A 17,882-nucleotide genomic window follows, 5' to 3' on the forward strand; every position below is an offset into this window, starting at 1 on the left:
CTCTTCCATCGACACGTACGCTCATTTTTATGAAAATGGCGTCTCTCACCCCACACGACGACTACGACGACGACGCGGCCCGGCATACCAACATAAATCTACCCATCAGCATTTCACGACCACGACGCATCACCAGGGTAACGGAGGCTAGACAACAACAAAATTCCTACCCACCCAGCCAGGCCAACCCAGTGTGAAATGGAACTGCATATCAATAATAACAACAGAGAGCGTTCGGGTCGGCCGATGGCGTCGTCGTTTCTCTCATCCAAATCCAAACGAACGACACTCATCCATCATCGACGTAGAAACGACGACGTGGCCGGAGAGAGGCATAAGTGGCGTCGTGAATTAGGATAGTTACACTGTGTTGCTTATGTACAGAGCCTAATGTATCTTATTCCTTCGTATTGAATCTAAATGAAACTATTGTTTTTTTTCCGATGAAAAAATTCTTTCAAAATGTATTTTAATGCACCAAAAATGTACAAAACATTATATTTAGGAAGAGAACGAGCTTTATATAATTCAATCATTGACCAGCTTCAGAGGTCCTTAGAAATCAGATTAGTTTTTGGTGTCAGAAATCATCTCATTCTAAGAAAAAAGTGTAACTTGTAAAGGAAATACTAGTAGACTGTAGATACTCATGCTTTGATAATGATGAGTGTAAGTCCCCGATAAATTTGATGCTTTCGTTCATACTATCAGAGGCGAACATGAGTATACCAATAGGTTGAGGGTTCGAATCCGGCTCGAAGGAACTTTAATGGCATGGAAATATCGTGGATAAATAGAGAGCAATCATTTCAGCCAATGAGCCAATTTTAATCTAAAATCTTTCTGGCAGGCCTCACTCAAAATATCACTTTCTAACAATTTGTAAAGCTTCATGAACAATAACAGAGAAATATTAAAATTAAACGTCAGACTTTAATAATAACAATTTTTAAACAATTGAAAACTGAATAAAAGAAATAAAAATTTTTTTTTTATTTATTTGAAATGTTTGAAGGAAAATTCAACACAATTTTTATATACTAAGCAAACAGTTTCTCTCAGTTTCTGGAATGCTTTGATTGACATTTTTTTTGTGCGTATCTGCAAAATATTTCTCCACATTTCAATTTCGTCCTCGAAATCCCCTCGGTGAAAAAACTGTTTTTCTATTTGAATTCTTATATAACATCATAGCAATTAGATTATGTACAAGTTCTGAGTTGAAATCACAGGAGTGATTATAATTTTTCATATTTCCTAACAAACTTCGTCAACAATTACAGTTTACATGTTTGATTCCGGAAATTTCATCAAAGATTACATAATCTTCTATAATTTAATTTTACTCACTGATATCGAGTTTTGGTTCTTATAAAATAAAATCAGTTAATTATTCTGGATAAACCATCTCAGATCGGAAAATATGATTTTGGCATTTGGCATTTGAAGCAAAAATATGATTTTTTTTCCAAATTTCCCAGTTTTTGGTCTAGTCTTTTAATGGAAATCTTAATAAAATAATTGTAGTTATTCTTAATGTACCTATATCTTAGCACTCAATTTTTTAATAATTGTTTTAAAAAAAATACCACGTATGGAGTTAAAAGCCACAGCTTTATATCTCAACAGGCCGCTGGTTGCCGGCCTCAGGAGATAGAGTTCGACATACTTCTTGAAAAACTTCTTTGAAAAGAATTTTGTCATTGTTTGGGGGAAATTTGATCAAAATATCATACATACATGGAAGATACATTCCACCATTACGTGAAGTAGCTTTTCCTGACTTTTCTGAATTGTTGTCATTTTAGAAGTCAACCAATTAACATGAAAATGAAAAAAGGGCAATCGATCAGGTTACAAACTGAATTTTCTCAAAATTATTAAAATTTGGCCATTAAAAAAATTCTATTGTTACGTGAATTCCCGTGACATTTACAGCGGTCTAGGTAAGGGTGATTGCACAGTCATGATGCTTGTAGACTTCTCTTTGGCCTTCAATTGCGTCAACCACCGCCTACTTAGAAGCAAATAAGAAAACGAGTATTTCTTTACAAGCGAAGCTTCAGACCTAATATCATCCTTTCTGAGCAGTCGTTCACAAATTGTACGGCTTGGGACGAGCCTATCAACTGAACGGGAGCTCATCGATGGCACTCCACAGGGTTCATCTCTGAGTGCCTTTCTTTTCTGCCTGTACATCAACAGTCTGCCGAACGCTCTGATGAAATACCAATACCATCTCTACGCTGATGATCTACAGCTGTACATCTCAAGCTCTGTGAGCAAAGTAGACCACCTCATCGAGCAAGTTAATCAGGATCAGACAAAAATCGTTGAATGATCCTATTCTATTCTATTTTGTTTATTTATAGAGGATTTTAACCAACATGGTCATTCGTCCTCTCGTTGAATGATCCAATAACAACTGTCTCGTACCGAACCCGAAAAAGACCCAAGCTACTGTGTGCAGTAAAACCGGAACTATTGTGCCGAACGTGGCATTTGTTTTTAGAGGAGAAGCTGTACCACCTTCAACCTCAGTCAAGAACCTTGGAATTTACATGAACCTCAACCTCTCGTGGACCCAGCATGTGAATGATGTCGTAGCAAAGGCTTTTGGTACTCTGAGAACCTTTTGTCGCTTTTCTTCCGTACTATCTCGATTTACTCGCCTCAAACTGATTCAATCCGTGATAGTTCCTTTGCTGACTTACTGCGACATAATCTATTATCTTGGTCCAAGATATGTTAGATACAAGATTCTTGGATTAACAGCTGCTCTTAAGAAGCGACTAAATATGTGTTTTAAGTCAGCTGTACGGTTTGTTTTCAACCTCCGGAGAAGAGACTCGACTGAACACGTTCGGAAAACCATCCTTGGTCACGAGCTGGTTTCAACTATCAACTGCGAATATGCTGTTTTATGCGACAAGGTTATCACAACATTCTTCCCAGATATGTTACCCAACATTTGCAAAGAGGACGTCAAGACAGGACCCAATGTTTCATCATTCCAAGACATGGTACTTCTGGAAGGAAAAGCGTGCTTGTTTTTGGGGCGTCGCCGCGTCGCTCTGGAATGGTACACCTATCTCCATCAAGGAAAAGCCCTCATTTAACACATTCAAAACCACATACAAACTCTTGCTGCAATAACCATCTTTTTCGTGTTGTTTTTGCTATTTAAAATTACCTCCAATACTCAAGTTCTGTTTTATTAGTTTTTAATTCATTGTTAGCTCAAAATAGTGTTCATTCATTCCATTGTTTTTTTTCTCACTAAAATTTCCTTAACCTGATATGATGTAATTTTACAAAAAGGTTATCGTCACTGAATAAAAAAACAATTACAATTAAAATTACAATTTGACTTCAGTACATACCATTCTGATTCCCTATTCTTTCTGTGGAAATAGGATATCGGTGACTCAAAAAAAGTTGTAGAGAAAAAAATTACCCACAATTTGATGTCCGTAGCTTCTTGATAGAACAACAACGAACAAAGTTATGCCTCTTTAAATTTGTGACGTGAATTCACTCAGTTTGAACAGAACAGGGTAGTGGACTGAATTCTCGTCACGAAATTCCAAGTTATTGTGAACCATTCTTTAAAACCTTCAAATTTTAGGCTACACTTGTTCAATCATAAATTTTCAATACCTTTTCCAAACCTTTTCCTTATTTTGACTGGCTTTTGAATAGCAACATATTGAGGAATCTTACATTACAATTATATACTACTGTTTCTCACAGAGTTTATTCGAAAAATCACAAAAAAAATGTTTTAATTTTTACATCAATGTTTTTGTTTTTTATTCAAAAATAACCAATTATAATAAATCAACTAAAATATTTTCGATTTGTAAAAATGCGACCATCTGGAGGGTCAAAAAAGTCTTCAGTGCATATTTCCCTTTTAAAATCATAAAAAAAAATCAAATTTTGTGACGTGAATTAGCTCATTAGCTCTGCTGTAACTCAACTCGATTCCAACCGATTTCTATAAAATTTAGTGTTCCCAGAGTCGTCTGATCATTTTCAAAGAAGATTACGCTTAGGCTAGCTTAGCTTAGCTTAGTTGACTACTCATATCCACCTTAAATCATTTAACTTGAAGTGCTTAGATATAATACTTTCAAAACTCCAGATAACATATTTGATCAGACTTTGCTCAACTTACGCACTTCGAATTCCATGATCGCTAGCGTGGCTATGCAGAACAGGTCCTTGCATCAGTTTTGTGCAAGGACCAAAAGAATGGTGCTTGGGAAGTGTGCAACTTGGATTATCACTAGAGATCACCCACCGTGCCATACTCTTTCGGCGAACCGGCCGTGAGGATGCACCTAACAGACTGCGCGTCAAGACTGACTCGATAATGTGTCAATACACCCATACGTCTGTTCTTGCCCCTCACATCTTCTTTCCTCTCAGAAGTAAAAAAAACAGTTTCAATATTTTTTGGTTCAATAATATTGTGTTAAATCATATAAAAATGCTTTTAATAAAATGGCATATATTCTCTTAATATTATTATTTGCATCTCTAGCCAAACGCAGAAGGCGGTACGATCGAGAAGTAGATCTTCTGGATTCGAATATCATTACCCATTTTTTTCCGCCAGTAAAGGCCAGATGGCGCTGTGTATAGTTTTACTAAAAACTGCCTTTCTCTCCAATCATGGAAGAAGAGAACACCAGAGGGTCCTGATTATTGCACCCACACAAATCCGAGGTTTCATTGATTTGCATATGATGTGTATAACATCCACACAACGCACGAACAACTCGTCATTTTTCCCATCAACTGCCATGTAAACTTTCTTTTCTTCAATGCGGTCTTTTCGACACGCAATTGTTCAGGTGTTCTCACAACACGCAGTTATTTGACTGTTCTAAAAACTTGCCAGATCTTTTTTCTCAATAACTGTTATCTTAACTCACTATTTTTCGTATTAAAATTATTTGGGCCCTAAAATACTCGCCCTTTTTCACGCCCGTCTTTTGAACTTTATGTTCTTCTTTGCGGTCCCAACTCGCCTTTTTCCAACAGCTGTTCTCTCAACTTCCTGTTCTTCTTTGCTGTCCTCCCGACTCGCAAAGGTAAGGCTGTTCTCACAACTTGCTCTTTTTTTACCAGCTGTCCTCTCGACTCACTGTTTATTTTGTGCTGTCCTCCCGACAGTCAAAGGTAAGACTGTCCTCCCAACTCGCCTTTTGTCAACAACTGTCCTCTCAACTCGCTGTTCTTCTTCTTAGCTGTCCTCCGGACTCGCAAAGGTTAGGCTGTCCTCTCAACTCGCTGTTCTTCTTTGCTATCCTCACGACTCGCAAAGGTAAGGCTGTCCTCTCAACTCGCCTTTTTCAAATTTTTTTTCTGTTTTGCAAATATGTCGAATATTAACGAAAATGTTGCTTTAGCAACACTGGCCAGTTTCGCTCCAGCTAAGTTTCACACACAAATCTCTCTCGCTCTCTCTCTGGTGGGTGATCTCTGAAGAAGGTAGCTTCGAGTGTTCTTAAAAACAAAACTTTTCACTTTGAAAATATACCATACACTTTTTCCACTTTGATGCGCGCTACCAAACACAAATGGTGCAGGTTGTCGTCCTGCCACGGTCGCCAAATGTGCAACTTGGATTATCACTAGAGATCACCCACCGCGCCATACTCTTTCGGCGAACCGGCCGTAAGAATTCACCTAACAGACTGCGCGTCAAGACTGACTCGATATTTGGGGAGAATGTGTCGATACACCCATGCGTCTGTTCTTGCTCCACACAGGAAGGGCAGTTCATTCACAATGCACAAAACTCGTGCTCTCCCATTGATCAATAACGGAGCCGACCACGTCCTAGTAGTCAATATGGAATGAAGGAAGGATTGTTAGTAGGATACTTCCTAGGATCAATCAACAACCTTTAGTCCCTTTATATTTAAAGGTTTAATTTTGAAAAATTCAGAAACAACGGTAAGTTAATATTACCAACTATAGAAACCATATATTCGTCTGCGAATATATATTTAAATATCCAAGGAAAGGGTTGTATTGGTAGGGCAAAGTTTATAGATCAGTATCCATTTTAATGTTCGTATCGAGTTTTCGCCTCCTATGCTCCTGGATTTTTCTTAAGGAATCTCCTAACTATTTCTATCTTTGAGGCAGTGATAAAAAGTTTAATAGTAGGGGAGAGTGGGGATACTTGATCCCCATTTCTTAACTTCACCATATCTTTTTGGACAAAAAAAAAGCAACTTGCACTTTTTTACATTTTCTGACAGCGTGTAACTTCAAGTTTCTATGCTCCAAAAATAAGAACGATACTTGAACCCCTAGATGAACTAGAAGCATTTTCGTGGAAGTAAAAAATGGAGATATTTTTTAAGTTGAGGGAAACTTGATTGTTGTTTTGCTCCATTTGGCACTTTTTTTCTAGAAAATTTTATCTTTGTAGGACATTCCAGTTTCGAGATACAGCTTAGGAATCAAGTATCCCGAGGGATCAAGTATCCTCACTCTCCCCTAATGTAAAAATGTGATTAAATTTTTTTAAATTAACTTGTTTTTCTTATTCTTATTCCTGATACACTTATATGTTTTCAAAAACGACCTTTCAGAGATAAAGATACTTCAATCAAACGTCGAAGAATATTTAAAAGCAGATATTTAAAATATTAAATTTTGGTTTTGGATATAGTGAATCTCCTTTTTTTCTTTTCATTTTTTACTTGTTGTGAAGGATGTGATAACTGAATAAGATCGTTTTTGGAAACTCGTTAGTAAAATTCAACACTTTTCCTCATATTGATTTCACGATATAATTTTCAAAGAATACTTTTTTCTACAAAATGTAGCATTTTTTGTTGGCTTCAAAACCTATTAAAAAATTCCAAAACAAATCAATCCATATATTTTAATTAATAATTCTGTAAAAAATGGCAACATTTACACTTTTCCCAACAAAAAATTTGATTTTTGAATTATATGATACAAGTAAAAAAAAAACACTTTTTCTGTTGGTTTTGTGTGAGTTGAATTATCAAAATTATAGACATGCAACTCAGGTACAATTCATCTGCAAAGAAGAGAACGCAAAAACATTGAATTCAACGTTTTCTATACAAACATTCCTTCTAAAAAGAATGAAATAATTTTATTTTTTTAAGTTTTTAAAATTTTCATGATGCAAGAAATGGAAAAGAAATTACATATTATAACTGGCATCCCTGACATAATCGTATCCGGAATACACGCTATCAGAATGTCGTGATTTTACGAATCTCAATTCAGAGATTCATTTAAACACGTCTGTCGCTCGCAAGAATAGATCAATGACTGACTTTGTTTTGTTTGTTTGTCAAGTGCTGCCAAAATAGCAAATGTTCTCATAGAAGTTTATTTTATTTTATTCATCTACAGTGTTGCCGAATACAACTATTATTTTATTTTATTCCTAATTAAATTTGATTTATTTTCTGTATATTCTTCATCTCATCCCTACACAGAAGTCACACAGCTTTCTCGAATTAGTGCTTCCGTTTTCTCCGCTAGAGGATGCTGACGCTGTCGCTTTTTCATTGTATGGAGTAAACGTCTGTGGTCAATGTGTATTGGTTTAGTTGCTTATATTCAACAGCCTTAATTTTTGATTACGTTGATTTCGATATCGATGAAATTCGGTCTGATGCTAAAATAAACCTTTTTAACACCAAATTTGAAGATTAAAACATTAAAGAGAGCTGGGCAAAAATATATGAAAGTCGGTTGAAAAAAAAAAAGCAAAATGGTAAAAAACTGATTCAAATGTTGAGCTAGTAAGCAGCAACTAAAGTTGAATTTTTCGGATTTAACTAAAGTGGTTTCTGTGTGAATGAATTAACCCGATACCGGTCATTCGTCACAAGCGTGCAGCGAGTCAGTCGGTCAGCCAGTCGGCCAGCAAGCGTGCTAGCCGGGTAGCACATAGTTTCCTCGGTAGTTCGAGATCGGGTTGCTCACCGGTGTTGCTTCCGGGTTGCAGACCTCCGGACAGGTCTGCACAGTTTCCACATGCAGTTTGCCTTATAAGATATTTACAATTTACAAATTATTTCCGTTATGACTCAACTACGCAAGACACTGTTCCAGTGCTCATTTTCTCCCTCTCTGAAAATTGGGCACTTGTTGTTCGACGACGGACGATTCCATGTCACTCTGTTCCAGCTTTGCAGACGGGCAACATAAAAAACAACAACCATCCCACCCATCCCATCACCCTCAGCTAAAATACATCTCTATCCTCCATCCATCCACTTCCCGAGTGGAGATTCCGTTCTGCTGATGCATAGGTAGTTGGGTCTCAGCGAGTTTCAGTCTGTTAGAAACTTTCTTCGCGTTCGGTTGTGTGATCGGGAATTCTCCTTCGTGGTTTCGAACCGTGTCTCTCACATCAAGGCGTTAGTCGAGTTCGTGTTATCGGTCTGGTGCGCTTGGTCCTGGAATCTACTGGGGGAATCTTGATCCTTGGAGAAGTGATAAGGAAGGTGCAATTGCACATGATCCCGTGGTAAATCGGTAGTCCACAATCGGTGTGTCTTTGCTGTGTGCAAGTGCTTTGAGGGCTCTCGATTCCATTGTTCCCTTAGGAAGTGTGAGCTAAAGTGTACGCGTTCAAGCGTATTACTGCTGTTCTATCATCGCGAGTGAAGCATATTGTTCGGTTCAGCCCTATTCCGGTGTATTTGGCTCAAAAGTGATTTCTTTCTTTCTTCTTCGGTTGCAAACGTCTCTTGTTGTTGGTGGTTTTTTAAGCCCAAAGCAAGAAACGAAAGGAAAGAAAAAAAAACACAATCAACCCAGACACAAAGCGAGGATTTGAGAAGCTGCACTTGTCGGATTACGCTTCCAGAAGAGAATTCGGTTGGTGTTTGGTTTACCTTGGGTGCCCTACTTTGGAGCAGTTCTGTGCATCGGTTTTGGAGGATCTCCAATTCGAGTGAGGGTGTTAATTTTTTGGATCCATTGCTAATTAGCCGGCGTTTGGCGAAAATTTTTGAAGGAATTTGTCAAAGGCACGTCGAGCGTTTTCAACGATAAAAAAGGCGATCTTTGTTCCATTCCCGGACTCCACAAAAAAGGTTCGTATTACAATCTACAATTATTATTATTTGTTTGGGTGAACCTAAACGCTCCGGAAGCCGGCAGAAGCATGCATAACAATATGAAAGAAGAGAACAATTTGCTCCACTGTAATTAAACCGTCGAGTCGTTTGTAATCGTGGGTTATATTTTTCTCTTAGGTGTATTAAATAGACCGGTTATAGTTAGGGCGGATGATTCTGAATTTGAATCTATATCTGAAATCTGAATCTGAAATTTGAATCTTAAATCTGAATCTGAATTCGGAATCTGAATTCGAAATCTGAACTCGGAATCTGAATTCGGAATCTGAATTCGGAATCTGAATTCGGAATCTGAATTCTGAATCTGAATTCTGAATCTGAATTCAGAAATGAGAAGATGTATTGAAATCCTTATACAAATTATTCATGATTTTCGAAACTCATATGCATTTTCAGTATTTCGAAGATAGTTTCCAATATGAAAATATGAACATAAGAAACCATTCTGAATTTTCGTTTCTTATTCAGATTCGATGTTTTTAGACTTATTTCTTTTGCAAAGATCAAACAAAACAAAGATTCAAAATGGCGATCAGTTTCACAAGCCGTATTAAAATAAATAATTGAAATAATGAGTTCAGATTGAAACCAAAAACTTCAAAACTTGAGCTTTCCAGAGTTATTTTAACACGTATCCAGACCTGAAATTTAGGTTTTTTTTAAACCTTTCAAAACCCAAATAAGATCCGGTAAAATCTGAGAAAATTCCAGGCCATAATCCAAAAAAAAATAAGGAAAATTTGAAAAAAAAAAATAAAAATAAATTTATTGTCGAAGCACATTAGCAGCGTTCAGTTCGTTTAAGGCATCCGAAAACATACAGACCCCGTTCGTTTTTGGCAACACGTCCGAACATTTTGTGTTGCCAAAATCTAATTTTCGGGAATCGATCGGTTTGTTTTCTCAGCTTTCTTCACTTATAACTACAAAAAACTCTATTATTATAATCTTCTACGTAATTTTTATCCTACTTTCGATCATTTCTAGTTTCTTTTTTATTTTTTTATCATGTTTCTGATGCATTTAGAACTTTTCTTGTTTTGTTTATAATTTTTGTTTTTTTTTTTATATATATTTGGCATTTTTGTCATTCTTCATAGCTATTTTTCGTCATTTTTCGTCTTTGGTTTGTGTTTGTTTTTTTTTTTTTATTTTATGAAATTTCCATAATATTTTCACTTTTGAGTGCTTAGTAATTTTTTTAAATTTTGTTATTGTTGTCGTATATTATCACCATTAGATAACGTAAAAACATATTTTTGGTGTTTGGTTAAATTATATTGGTCGTATTATAGCAAAAAAAAAAGGTGATGTTGTTTCTAAATCGTTGCCAAAATCGAATATTACTAAAATCGAATGTTGCCAAAAACATTTTGTTGTTGAGTTTGATAAATTTAGCTTTTTTATATTAGCATAAAACAAGTTTTTTTTCAAGGAAATTGAAGGCATTCTTATTTTCTCTTACTTAAATCAAAAGCCTTAATCAACCAGATTCTTGAGCAAATCCAAAGCCTATAACCATCGATGAAAATTGTTGACCTTTTTAGTTACTTATTGCTTCAGTATATAGCTTACTATTTTAAAGATTTTAAGACGTATTTTTACAAGTAACTATATAATTCTAAAAACTTCTAATGTCGAATTTAAAAATGAATAATCAATACCAAGAATTTTTTTAAATTTTTATTAATTCATGCATTTTTACGGCAAAAATATCATAGAAAAAAATTAGTCACCAAACCCCTTCCCCCCTCATGAGGCGGCTCATCCTATGTACACCATACTTTCCCCCACAACATCTCATTATTTAGGAGATGTTAGACCGGGATAGAGGAGGCACTTCCTTAACCTATACAATGAAATTTGGTTGGTCCGAAGGTTATATGTGGTGAACAATGGGAACCACTATCGATGTGAAGAATATGAAATATACTACCTTGTTTTTCTAAAATAAATGAATATCATAGGAAAACCTAGCAAATTTGTAAAGGGCCTTAAATAGGACTTTTCCGACCATAAAGTTTAGACCTGAGATCAGCAAAACTTAGTTTCAACACTTATCAATCAATTAAGGTACGAATTTTCATAAGGGCATAATTTACCATCTTTCTTGAGTCTTTCTATCATTTTTAGTCCGCCGTATGCAAATTAACTACAAAGAAACACAAACATGTTATAACTATGGTGCTGCTGGCTGAGAGTGAAAATGTTCGATATATTTATTTCAGGTTTTTTAGAAATGTTTTAATCGTTAAAAAGTTGTAATATTTTTGATCATCATTGGTAAATCTCTTTACACATTTTACAAAAAAAGTTTCACAACATTTTTTCCATTATTCTGCAGTTGTCAACAGTAAAAAAAGTGTAAACTTCTTTCCATTTATGGGAAAAACATGGATTTATTAAAAAAAAAAATGCTTCTATAGTACAAAGTAGGGCAACCAACCCTAGATAAGTAGGGTAACGGACCTATTTTGGACCGCTTTGGGAAGTAGCTACGCTTTCTTCCAATACAAAAGTACATGTTACAATTTTTGACTACTTCATCCGTTCATTACGAAGATCAAGGCATTATCTATTAAAACATATCGTCGTTTGTTGCAATGTATCAAGATTTAAGCCCAAAAACTCGTTTCTTCGATTATTGCTCTGGTCGGTATTTTTTGACCACCAGGTTTCTATTTTGGACCACCTTCTGGACCTATTTTTGACCATCCTAAATAGGATTTTTTTTTGTAAATTTTGCGACATTTACGACAGCGATATATGTACAATTATGTGAATAATTCAGTTAATCTTTCCTTTCTTATTCTTGTAGTCAACTTTTGTTTGTTCACGATAATTCATTCCTGAACTATATAACTTTCTTCAACTTTTCCCCAGCATCTATCTAGGTACATTTAATTAAAGAATACTTCTGACTACAACCGTCTGTTTTCTTTCTACAACTTTTAAAGCTTTAAACCAGTAATATTCGATAAGAATAGAGTAAAACAGAAAAAATCCTCCGCTATATAGTGTTTCAATTTTTTTTTAAAATTTCTACAGCACACTGCAATCCCGAAGAAAGTTGCACTGCAGTGCTAAATATTGACCAATTGGCTTATCTTTAGGATCAACTTTTAGAACGCGAATCTCCTTCAGGCGACCCAATGATAAGTTAAAAAAGTCTGACATCAATTGATGCATTTTGACTTCCAAAACCTCAATGGATTTGGTAAAGCTTCAGTTCTGTAGAAAACATAGATTCAAAAAAGATAAAAAAAATATGTGAAAATTATGCGATAGTTTTAACCATCTAAAAGCAAAATTTCTTCCACTGAAAAAATCACAAAAAAATCAGTTTTATCTTTAGAACAACTTTTGTTTTACGAATTTGCTACATACAACATTTCGTGCAATTTATTTGTTTTTCGAATTATTTTTCCAACTCCGAGTGACAAAAGGAGGATTTGAAATTTGTACCAGTTTTATTTTATATGATATTTCATTGTATTATATTATTTTACTATATTACATTTTATTGTATTATATAACATCATATTTTATTATTACAATATTATTTCTGTTGTCATTATTACATATTTATCTAAGCAACACGGGCAGGGGCATCTGAGTATCCTCGTTTTACAAAAAGAGCGGGTTACCGTGTATGCTAGTACCGCATTGAATACTAGACGTTCCTCAATTTATGTCAAGGGAATTTGGCATGGTTGAGAATAATAAAGTATTTGATTACTTTTTGTAAAATAAGGACGCACTCTTTTTTCGGAAGCCTTGGCGGCGGGATTATAATTTGCATGCTATCATGGTTAGTCAACAATATGGTTATAGCTTCTCGAGACTTTCCCCCTTTTTACCCTGGATACCGTTAGTGCCTCTGCTTACGATTCCATTCCTTTAGAAGTCTCATTGAGTGGTTATGATTGTGTTGTGTGGTAGCCAAGATGGACGTGAGGGTTATTTTTTTTGCCACAACCGCGGCGCTGCCGTAAACCCAAGGTGGATACAATACATACATACATACATAGAACAACTTTTGTTTTACGAAAAAAAATTAACATTGAAGTTAATTTTTCAACTGTTTTTGTTCTCAAAAATTGCATACCCACAGGGGCTGAAAAACTAAATTTTTAGTACTTTTTCGTTTGTAATGTTTTCACATTTCATCAATTTTTTCCTAAGTTTTGAAACACATAATGATTATCTCATTGCTCAGTTAAATATATTAAATTGTTCTACTATTAACTGAGATATTTCAACTGTTACAAAAATTAAACTTATTACTTGCCGTATTGTTGTCGTTTTTTCAACTCCTCCTTTAGACGGGGTTTATATTTCGTCTCTTCTTCCTAACCAAGTGTATTTATTTCTTGAAAATCAACCCTGAATGGTTGTAAATTTTAGACCAAACTGTCAATAATTTTCATAAAGCATTGATCTTATTAAAAGTTTGTGCATGTCCAGTTTTTTTCATGTTTTTTAGCTCTTTTAAGCTGTAGCTTTTAACAACTGCTTATCAAACAGATGCCACTAATGTGGATTGTTAGATTAACGTAATTTAAAGCATAGTGCACATAGTGGAGCCAAAGGGGTATAAGTGACAAATTTGAAAAAATCGAGATAACCATCTAGTACGAATCCTTGACTTGTCAAACATCATATGCTATTTTAATCATAATTTTGTTTCACTATTTTCCTATGTTTTGATCTCGTTGAAAAAATCCTGCTAACTGAAAATTACTTTTTGTTTGGATCCAAACGGGTATAAGTGAAGCACTTATACCTCTTTGCCACCAAGAAATCTACTTATACCACCAACCCAAATGTCATTTCTAGTTAGAAGTGTTTTTTCCATGGGGATGAACAATTTTAAAAAGTGGAATTTAATTTGCATTTGAAAAGTAAATCATGTTTGAAAATTTACCATCAACAGTTAATCAATTCATTGCATTTAGTGATAAGTCGTGTGAACGAAATATTATAAATTTTTTTTTATTCTGACCCCAATATTAATCCCAAATTCTTGATTCTGGCCATAGGTATATGGAGTTGGTATGCCACAAATTTTGGTCTAGACTCAATATGTATTTGTATGAGATGATTGGGTTAACGTTGAAGCGCTAGTCTTAAATGTACTGTTTAACTTAAACTCAAAATGAGCGGAAGTCCATTTCCAATGTCTAATTTATCACTTAAATGCGCAGGAAACATACAATGAATAAATATTCATAGAGAAATACCTTTCATAAATTATTCTTATAATTATCCCGAGGAAAATTGTTGTTAGAAGAGATTTACTATAACCTGACAAGACAAGGTTGACCTTTAGACATTAAATCTCTAGATTAACTGTACCAGGTTATACTTCCCATCAAAACAGTAAAAAATAAATATGTTAATAAACTATTTGACTTTCGCCTTATTAAATCCCTCTGTTCTCTAAATCATATCAACAAGACAAAATCTCCTGAAAATAGAAATTTGTTAGTGGCAAACGGGTATAAGTGCAAAAATAAAAAATCATGTGTAGCCTCAATTAACGTCAAATAAAGGTGGTTTTTCTAAAAAATGGTATCAAATAATTTGATTTTATTTAATAAAATAAAACTCATTAAAAATTTCGTGATAATACCTATGGAATTTATTGGAACATGACGAACTTTAAGTGCTTTTTTCTCGAAATCAGCTTTTATGCACTTATAGTCCTTTGGCTCTTAGGGCCTCAAATAGTAATTTAAACAGTGGTTGGTTTGGTTTTATGCCGATTGAAGTGAACTTCGTCTAAAGGCGGGTTTGGGCTTTGCGAGTTTATTAAATAAAATAATGTCAAAATTCCAAATTTCATTTATAAGCAATTGAAACAGAGTGTATTATTCTTTTCATATCGTCGTACAACGTCTTATTAAGTTCATAAACATTTAACAGCAAGTTTAATACCCAGGTTATGTTGGGTGGTCCAAAATAAGTCCCTAAGGAATAAAGTCGGACCTATTTTCGACATGGGTCAAATTTCTACTAAAACAAGTTATTCTTGGTTCTTCAAGCTTGCAAGTGTTTTCAAATGTTTTATCATAGCTGTGAACATGTTTGTAGTTGTTAAATTCATCACAGCTATGTAGAAAACGTTTTGAAAGTTAACTCCAATAATGTCACGTTCTCCTGAAATGTGCCCGATTCGACCCTACTGTGAAAAATCAAAACTTTATTTTCAAATTTCTCTCCCTTATAAGCTTATTTGAATGGAATATTAGATATGATTGGAATCATAAGTATTAGCTTCATCTATATTTGTTCAAAATTTCCATGATTGTCATGATTTATGAGAGAAATATTGGAAAAAAGCTGCAAGGTGGTCCAAAATATGTACCCGGTCCAAAATAAGTCCGTTACCCTATATCTGAATAAATTTTATCGACTTTCCTTCAGGACCTGACAATTTTAGTATCGCTGTACAACACTCTCCGCTCTAACAACCTGGTCAAACTACTGTTGAACTCTGTCGGACTCACTTCTTAAGCCTCTTGACTTTGTTTCAGGATTGCAGCCCTTCTTTAAAGCCTGGATAACCTTCTAAGGCTTGATGGAATTCCTGACGACCTTTCATGGCCTCATACTCTTCTCTGGTTTGATAAAATTCTAAATTCGGACGATTTTCAAGTCTTATGGCTTCCTTCGGGGCCTATGATGCTCAAAGATTAGGTGAAATTTTAAGGCCTAAACATTTTTTTAGGTCTGAAGATTATATGCGAACTTTACTGACCTTCAGACCATCAGTCAGTTTTGATGATCTTACTTAGGACCTGGAGCTTGATGATATCATTTGTAGGCTGGCGATCTTCTTTGGTACCGGATGGCCTTAGTCGGAACTTGACGAAAATTTACGTTCTGCAGGTTTTAAAACTCTGAAGAGTTGATGTTCTTCTTTCAGACTTGATGATCTTTCTCCATTTCTTCAAGCTGGATGCCCTTTTCTTTAAACCGTACGACTTCTCTTCAGGATATTTGTAAGACTACTGAAACTCGTAAATGATCATGTTTTTTATGTTAAATTAAAACGTTCTTAGAACATGTTTAAAAAATGAGTTTTAAATTACATATGACATCAGTTAGATAGTGACGATGTTAATTCCAGAACATTTCTCTTGAAAAAATGAGATATCTGTTTGTTATACTCATGCCCAAATTCCACCCCGAAAGAAAAGCATAAACCTTTCAATTTCAATCCACTCGCAAAGGCAACATCAGCCAAAACCATCATCATAATTTACATTCCAACCAGCTGGCGTCCCTTGGATGGAGCGCTCCTTGCTTTCCCAAATTGCAGTCGCCTCCCGAACAACATTTTTCATGCTTTCCGTTGTCATCTTGATAATAATTGAAAAGGTCGCCATTTCTGTTAACCTTTCTGTGCGTACCCGAGACCCAGGGTTCAACCACCGTCATTCGAACTGGCTGGCGACATTTCGGGGCTGGTTTTTATTTATGCTGCAACAGATTGGAACCGAAATGTTGAAGCTTTGGGGGACACAGGTAAATTTTAATTTTCAATTGTAACTGGGCCAAAAAGGTATGTCACAAAATGGAAAGAGTTACGAAGATTTGTTTGCCAAGGTATGCAAAATATGGCTTCAATTCAAGTGCAAGTACCCATGTCAAAATGATACTCCCTAGGTTCTAACCTAAGAATCGAGAGATGCATCTTATCACAACTTTGGTGATAATGATAAAAAAAATGCTGCCTCGAGTAGCTGTCAATAGTGACAAGTGTCTGCTATGTAATTATCATTTTCCCACTCTTCATCATGATTGGGTGTCAATCAGCTGAGATCAGATGTTGTTGTGCCTGGAAGTTTGTACCAACAATTTCTATCGGGAACGATATCTAGTGGCGGTAAGAGACAAAATGAATCAGACTAATGGGAAAGGGCGCTTCCTCTTGCATCAATTTTCCATCAACAAGATTGATCTACGTCATAATCAATGACTGGCGCTAGGGTCACACATTTATAGTGCTTCGATCAATATTTTAATTTACTTTTTATTATTTTTTTTATTAAGTTTTATTAGTGACACTTTAACATCTTCGTGGCATTCGTGCCATATTTTAATTTACGCTTTGACAGGTTGTGGGTGAATTTTCTGTAGAGGCATAAATAAACTCATTCGTTCTAAGTTAAAAAAAAAATTAAAAAAAAAATTTAATCTGAAATTATTTTGAATTGACAATATTGCCCGGTTTTATTCACTTTGTTTGGCACATCAGACAAAAAAAAAAAGATTAATGACAATAATGACAAAAATGACAAAAATGACAAAAATGACAAAAATGACAAAAATGACAAAAATGACAAAAATGACAAAAATGACAAAAATGACAAAAATGACAAAAATGACAAAAATGACAAAAATGACAAAAATGACAAAAATGACAAAAATGACAAAAATGACAAAAATGACAAAAATGACAAAAATGACAAAAATGACAAAAATGACAAAAATGACAAAAATGACAAAAATGACAAAAATGACAAAAATGACAAAAATGACAAAAATGACAAAAATGACAAAAATGACAAAAATGACAAAAATGACAAAAATGACAAAAATGACAAAAATGACAAAAATGACAAAAATGACAAAAATGACAAAAATGACAAAAATGACAAAAATGACAAAAATGACAAAAATGACAAAAATGACAAAAATGACAAAAATGAC

The 17,882-nt window shown here is 34.8% G+C and overlaps 1 protein-coding gene across 1 annotated transcript in view; it reads left to right on the forward strand.

Moving 5' to 3' along the window:
* The first annotated feature begins 8,339 nt into the window (after positions 1-8,339).
* The window catches only part of LOC129745398 (CD63 antigen-like), a 258,562-nt gene continuing 249,019 nt past the window's right edge, over positions 8,340-17,882 (forward strand). Inside the window, exon 1 of the mRNA XM_055738455.1 lies at positions 8,340-9,116. The gene's annotated coding sequence lies outside the window, so the exon portion shown is untranslated. The remainder of the gene's footprint in view (positions 9,117-17,882) is intronic.

Source organism: Uranotaenia lowii, chromosome 2 (assembly GCF_029784155.1).
Source record: "Uranotaenia lowii strain MFRU-FL chromosome 2, ASM2978415v1, whole genome shotgun sequence".
Lineage (NCBI taxonomy): Eukaryota > Metazoa > Arthropoda > Insecta > Diptera > Culicidae > Uranotaenia > Uranotaenia lowii.